Source organism: Wasmannia auropunctata, unplaced genomic scaffold (genome assembly GCF_000956235.1).
Source record: "Wasmannia auropunctata unplaced genomic scaffold, wasmannia.A_1.0 LD335903.1, whole genome shotgun sequence".
In the NCBI taxonomy this organism is placed as follows: Eukaryota; Metazoa; Arthropoda; class Insecta; order Hymenoptera; family Formicidae; genus Wasmannia; species Wasmannia auropunctata.
Window position 1 is genome coordinate 3,548,907 of NW_012026987.1, and position 7,952 is coordinate 3,556,858.

A 7,952-nucleotide genomic window follows, 5' to 3' on the forward strand; every position below is an offset into this window, starting at 1 on the left:
GACGTGTGCTCTTCCGATCTCCCCTCGTGCTGCTTCGGGAGTGCGATCCAATCATAAATTTCGCTCCTCGACAAGGACACTCGCGTCTCACGGGAGGGTCCATTACCTCGTTACATCAGGAATCGAGGAAGAAAATACTGAGAGAGGTATATTACTGGCTACAACTGCGTAGATCCTTTCAGAGTACGGTGCAGTGCGGTCGAAATAAAATATATAATTTATAGTTGTTTCAATTATATAGATTACACGGAAAGAACGATTTTGCTAGAAGACCCCCAAAAAAAATCTGAAAATAATTATTGTTTAAGAGCACTATCAAAATATTTTGTTACAAACTCAAAAATAATAAGCATTGCTGTAAAAAATTTTGATATTCTAGCAATCAGTTTGACTATCCAACAAAATTATTTTGATGGTGCTCTAACAAAATTATTTTCAGATTTTTTTTTCTTCCAGCAAAATTATTCTTTTCGTATAGATTTTCCGTGCAGCGTATTTTTTTAGTTGATGTTTCAGTGAACAGTATATGAACATTTGGCATGGCAATAAATTTCTTTATTTATTAATAACTTTGAATTTTCTGGAAAAAAACTAAAAAATAATTACGTTTTTCACAATAACGTTAAAAATGTTGAGTACTGCAAGACATTAAATATTTATAAACGAATAGACAAGGGATAACATTAATAACGTCAAATATTGTGACATTGAAACAAATTAAAATAAATGTCGGAAAATAAATTACATTTCTGTATTATTTTTATAGTCATTCGTGTATACATATTCATACATTGAAGTCTACGAAACTAGGTATATGCAAATTCGATGATTCATTCGCCAATCGCCTCAATTGTCCGTAGTAGGAGGAAATGAGATTTATTAGTAAAGGCCGTTAAACGCGATAGCACGCCTTGTGATGCCGGATGGAAGCACGTATTTCCGATTAATATTCCGTTTGTCTAGCCTGGCTAACGAAATCCACCTGCGCGGCATAGTAATATATCTAGCACCCGTAAAATCGTAATTAGCTGCGTTTCCACGAAACTGAATTGGCTACTGGCATTAGTCACGAGGGAGGCGCGAATTCGCAGTGAGAGATTAGGCAATCTATGACGCGCAAGTGCCTCGTGTACCAAAGGACCCAAACTGTAATACAGTCATCGATCAAGCTCGGTTATAGGCCGCTGCCACTCGTGGCGCCTCATTTCCTTCCGAGCGTTCGTAATATCGAATCGATTTCACTCGAAAACATGACATTTACATGGTTGTTTGTTGATATTAAATTATCTTTTAATACAATGTAAACTGTCCTTTATTCTTTCCACGTCTCGCATGTTTATTCTTCGAGATTTGATTGTAAAATTAAATAACTTAAACAACGAAATATGTTCTCCAATTGGTTTTCTTGCGGTCTTTCGTACAAATATAAAATGTACATTTTCAAAATACTTATTAATGCGAATAATGAATATAATTAATGATATAATTAATAATGAAACACGAGTTTCTAATATGTTTCTTGGAAACATCAGCTTTAAACTTTGGACAGAGAATGTCTAGGTTACGGAGCATCAGTATAGGTATGGCGTAACCTACATAGGTTTATATAAACGTGCCCTAAAGTACTGTGAATGCAAGAGTTTGATCCTAATCATAGCCGAGGCTTAACCCCCCCGTGCAAAGGGATACGAGTTTAACATTCATAATCCACTGGAGTTGCATTCAGCCAGTTTCATTAGCCCAAATGCATCAGCGATGCACAGAGCCGTGTGCAAAGCTCGCACGGCCCTTTGCGAACTTTGCGCTGATCATTCTTTGTCTTTAATACGGTGCTTTGATCCTAATTAAATGTTCGCATTACATGCGACAGCGCGAACGGTCTTTGTGAAACAAGTATTTTTCAGAACGCGCTTTTCATTCACGAGCCCCGAGCCCTCAAGCAAAGCTGGATTTAAACTCCGACTTTACTCGTCACTCGTCAATGATGCACGATCGGTAATAGACCATTTACAATATAGATCACTAGTCACTGGTGAAAATTCTAGGCAGTCTTTTTGAAAACTAAATTGAATAAATATTGTGTTCACCAATTTGGCTTTTGCTATCAAAGCATTACATAAAAATCTCGATTATGTTCTTTTCTGCAAAAAAAGATCCATGTGCTGTTAAAATAATAGCACAAGAGAAACAGTTTCTTTCGATGAATTGGAAAAATATTATCCCCATATGTAATATAACTCTACGTAATATGATAACATTCTTTGTCCGATATCAAGTGACGTTTGGCATGTGGCGTGTAAGTAATTAATTAATTAACTCCACGATATATGAAATAATTAATAAAGAAGCGTGAGCAGATGAAACATTTAAGCGGAAAAATTATATCGATAATTACAATATATAATACAACGAAATTGATAATAATGGTAAAAAGATAATGATAAATATTAAGAGTTATTCAATAGTTATTCAATTTATTTTCATTAAATTGGATAATATATATTTTTGAACCTGTATTTTTCACATTTAAGTACTACAGTTCTTTACATATCAAAAACTCTATAGAAGGTGTGGAGAGTAGGCTGCTTCATCAATTACCGAATTTTGAGGATAAGATGCTAGCTTTATACAGGTTAATAAATATAAGATTAAATCCGCATATATACCAGATAATCACGGGCAGAAATCTTGCTTCGTAATTCCATAATGTCCCCAAAATATACTTCCACGTTATTACGGGAATTTCATCGAAAATTTAAGTCCGTAATATCCAGGGTCAAAGTACTTCCGTAACTTTGGCCGCCGTCGAGCTTGTTAATTTCACCTGGGCGAGTCGCTGCGAGCAAGACGAATTATTTAAAGATAACAAGATTTGACATTTCGATTGTACGCGACCACATGTTTGCTCTTTTTTTTTTGTATTTGCCGATGCGGACCCGATATAAACGTCTCACGTCTCCTCCTTTGGAGCTGTAATAGCCGACGAAGTCATCTTGGCATGCTGAGCCGGAATTACTTCGAACTGGTTCCCAGCGATAACGAGCTGAATTAGCTAAGACTATATTATAATGGCGTCGTAGACGGGATCCGTATGAATATTTAACAGCCAACGCTTAGTTTTGTTGGTGACCCGCGTATACTTTGAAACCGAAAACTTTGCAATTGTGACACATTTGTTACAATATATACATAATCTGGTTATAATCTGGTTTATCTGTAAAGTGATACTGAAATTATGATTGATTGAAATATCTTATCAGTTAGGAATTTATAGATGGATAAAATTAGACGCATGGAAAATTTACGCAATGATATTAATGAATGATGAACTATTTTAGTTTAATTGACTGTTTTATTAACTTTAATTTAATTAACTATTTTAATATTTTAGATTCGATGTGATAAGATATAATGGATAATTAACATCTATCAAATAATATATTTAAGAGAGAACATTTTAAGGATGACATATAAAGATTAATTGAATAAAGTTGCATTATTGCTTTGATTTATCTACTACGGACTAATAGCGAATATAAAAATTGAACCGCACAATTTCATCTGAAGAAAAACGATGACATGTTCTCGAATAAGAGTTATACTGTTATACGATAGTCACGTAGAAAATACTGAAGCGTTTATAGGAATCATGGGAATGTGTGACCATGGATTTTTTTTTATAACGTCGTCTTACCTTTTTTGGTCCTGTGAATTATAGAAAATGGATATCGCCAGGAGGTTTACGACTTCTGAGATTTCGGTAAACGAATAATTCAATTTAATACCGCAAAGGTTTCTGCCCAAGTTCGATGGAATTGCCGTTTTGGCACGTGTGAATAGGAGGTCGGCAATCAAGTTCGACTTTGATTCATCGCACAAACACTTGTAGATTTTCTATAAAGGTCCCAACAACAAAAGTCTTTCGTAACAGTCACTTTCGCGTGTACATGCGATAGTTATTTTTCCTATTTTTATTTGCTTTTATGCTTCAAATATAATAGTGAAATCATTTTATAATAGTGTCAAATATAACTAAAAATTATAATATATACTATAAAAATATAATATAAATTATAATATATACCAGAGAGAGAGAGAGAGAGAGAGAGAGAGAGAGAGAGAGAGAGAGAGACTCTTTTTTTAATTATAATTTGCTTCTGGTAAATTTAAAACACATTTTTATTTATCGAAAGTTTTATTGAAGTACATGTCTTATATTTTTCCATGAGATATGTTAACAAATATTAATATTTATTATAAAGTGTGTGTGTGTGTGTGTGTGTGTGTGCGTGTGTGTGCGTGCGCGCGTCATTTTGCATTTATATAGATTTCATTTTCTTTAAATTAGGTGATGCTGATCACACAATAGACACAAGTTCCGCGTATTTAATATTGTATTTTTTTAAGATTTGCATTTTATATTATTATGCTCATAGCATCTCTAAGACAAGTGAATATGTAGCTTTACATTTTTAATTAACGCGTCTATTTATGTTTTTTTTTCCTTTATATAAAGATGTTTCTTTTGATTTTGTCGTGAAAGCAGGTGCTCGACGTTGAAAAAAGTTTGAATGTTTTAACAATTGGAAAGCCGGAAATTAAACATCGGACGACGAGATTCTTTATGGAGTATATTGAAAGTATTAATGCATTTTTATGAAATCATACACGACAAAGCATTTATCGGGTTTTATACTCGTACGTTCATCGTTTCATTATATGAATTATCGATGGGCATATTTATTAGAAAAAAAGAAATATTTGAAAAGAATAGACACAACGAATCTTTGAAATCTATCTTACGAAGATGTGTCTTATGATGTTTATTAGGACAAATGATATAATAGATATCTCATATTTTTCTATTATTTTTATAATTGAAGAAAGAATTTCAAAATATTAGAAAAACATTCTATTGGCTGTGTAAAACATTCTGTTGCATTTTCCGCGTCGCATCTGTAGTTTGGTTCGGGATACGTCGCGTGTATTCGTACAGGAGAAAAAAAAACAGAAACGAGAGCTGAAGTTTGCGATTGGTCCATTGGGGTTTCAATAAAAGAGCGAAAATGTGCTTTGGGAGAGTGAGCCAAAGATATGAAGAGTGTTCGCTAACGTGTACAGATTTATTGAAAAACATTTGTGCATGCAATTGTTACGTCTCTCTTTCATCCCTATTTTTCTCTTTTTTTTGTTTTTTTTATTTTTCTCCGCCTCTTTTATTCTGTTTAGTGGTAGCACATGCATGGTGAAAATTTACATTGAAGCGCTTAAAAAAACTATGTATCCGGACTGCGAGACCTTGAATAAGTATTTTCTTCTAAAAGGCAAAGAGAAAGCATGAGGCGATATACACGGCTCTTTTGCGATTCAATTTTTATTGGAATTTTGATCAAATCAGCAATTAAATAGCAATAAATTTCTCGGAGGTGGGTAAAATACATATTATATACGCGCAAAATTAAATCGAGAGACACTGGCGCGTTGTTATCTTACATTTTCCATTTCTTGAAATATTGATTTCTCGCCCCGGCTATTCTCCGCGGGCTTGCAGCTGTACAGGATCTTAATGGCTCGATTTTATGGAAATCGCTGTAAGCTTCTGCCAGCTGTTTCCATTACGTCTCCGTTATGTTCTGTAAAACCTTCGCGCCTTCAGCTCGCAGTTCTTACTACGCGCTCGCTTGCGCAAGAACGTCATAAAAGAATTTAATCGAAAAAGATAATTCAAACAACGGAGAGAGCAAGGGCCTCTCTGCCTTGATATCCGCAGTGCGTGTGTCAGATAAAAAACTATATTGAACGAGCGATAATTCAGTTCTGCGGAAACGAGCTCTTCCACTCTCTCTTTCTCTCGTCAAAGATACGAAAGATATTGCACCTTCCACGAGCACGTATTTGTAAAAGAAACATTCGGATTAAAAATCAATCGCGCTAGCTCCGTTCGAGCGAGTTATATCCGATCCATTCTCGGAACCTATTGTAACTCGAGCTAATCTTATCATAAAAGATCGTTATACCCCGAAGGTTCACCGCGAATGTCCGATATTGTTAAAAATTAGGCGGGAGGAGATACACGCGGTATCGGGCGGGAGGAAATGCTGATTTGAGAGACGGCGAATCTCCATCTCTCAGCTTTCTCAGAATAATAAATATGCATGCCGCCGAGAGGCATTAGCGGGAAGTAACTCTTTCCTTTGGAGAAATGCAAAAACATGCGCGGCGCATCTAACCGGGAAAGTATTGTTGCTCCGGTGCGCTTTTATATTCGCTTGTAAGATGTCCAGAGTCCCGAGATAAATGGGAAAAGGAAGCACATTTTTAGCGACGATGAACGATGTACGATATGTACCATTTGATGCCACCGATATTATATCGGATTGTTCATTGATAATTTGATCTTAGCGGCAACGCCTACGACATGACGTGAGAGATATAAATGATATTCTTGACATATTAAAATTTCTGAATTTCATAATTTTGTGCGAAGCAAAACAAGATGTGTGGCAAAAAGCATCATATAATCCCGTGAAAATATATCATAGCGTTAATCCCATTGAATAATATGGATAATCCGTCGAGTTATGCACTGTGCACGTAGAATGGAAGGAACGAATAAACGAAATGAGAGGAGGTAGAAAGAAAAATAGGACGCAGAGAGAGGGAGATTTATAGGACAGACAAAAGGAAGGGAAAGCTAGTTTAAACGAAACATTACGGATTAGATGCCTTTACGTGGTATATAATGATCGTTATCGATCTCAAAAATTATATACTATTAATTATTATATTTAATGATATTATATAATATTTGTTGCATAAATAAGATAAAAGGTATATACAAGAAAGTAAAAGTACGTAGTCAAATAATTATAATTTTATTAAACAAATAATATTTTAACAAGAACGTTTATAGGATATTACTAAACTGCTTAATATTTTCTAAATTAATACCACAGAATGCTAAACTACGTAATAATTTGATATAACAAATGTATTACTTATAAAGTGAATAATAATAATTTTATTATATTGCTGAATTTAAAAAATTTAAAATTAATATAATTTAAATGAGAAAATTAAAATTAATAATATTTCTACCTGATATTACATTTACTTTGTTTAAATTTTAAATTATATAATATAATATGTTTAATTTTTTTGTTTTAAAACAATTATTTTATTAAATAATTTTAGTAATAGCTGAATAATTTACACGTACGTTAGATAATGAATAATTATCGCCCGAATAAATTATTATTAAAACAGTTACAATTAAATTATAAAAACAAAATAAGTAGCAAATTATTTGAAACAGTATTTCTTTATCCATAGGAAATCTTAATCAATTTATTATTTTATCAACTAGGTTTTACTATATATCTTGAAATTGTGTGTTTATATAATCAGAGAATAGAAGTGATAGATAGTGATATCATGAGATTATGATTTCCAACATTTAAGTGTCCGAATTTTAAAACTTATTTTCCGGCAGATAAGCAATGGAAATTTCGTATACGAATGGTAACGTCAGCGGCAGGTAACAATCTTGTTTTGATTCTCATTGTTTGTAGGGTCATAAAATGATTTATTAGAGATTATATTGGACAAATCAAGTATCGATCAAATCATTTTTGATGTCTTGATATTGTTTTTTTGAAATGTACGGCACATAATTGCGACAGACGATTTTAAACAAAATCTAAGCCAATGTTAAATATTAATAAAAATATATATTTTTTAATATCAAAAAATTATGTGTTCAATAATGCGTTAAATACACACAAAAAAAACTCTGGAACAATACTATCTTACGACTTTTATAATTCTAAATGTGAAATTATACGAATAATCGTAAAAATCAAGTTATTCACTCCAAATCTAAGTGTGTAAATCTGTAGTCACTTTTTACGCATTTAAACGCGTGTTATAATTTTACACATTTTATCTGTGTT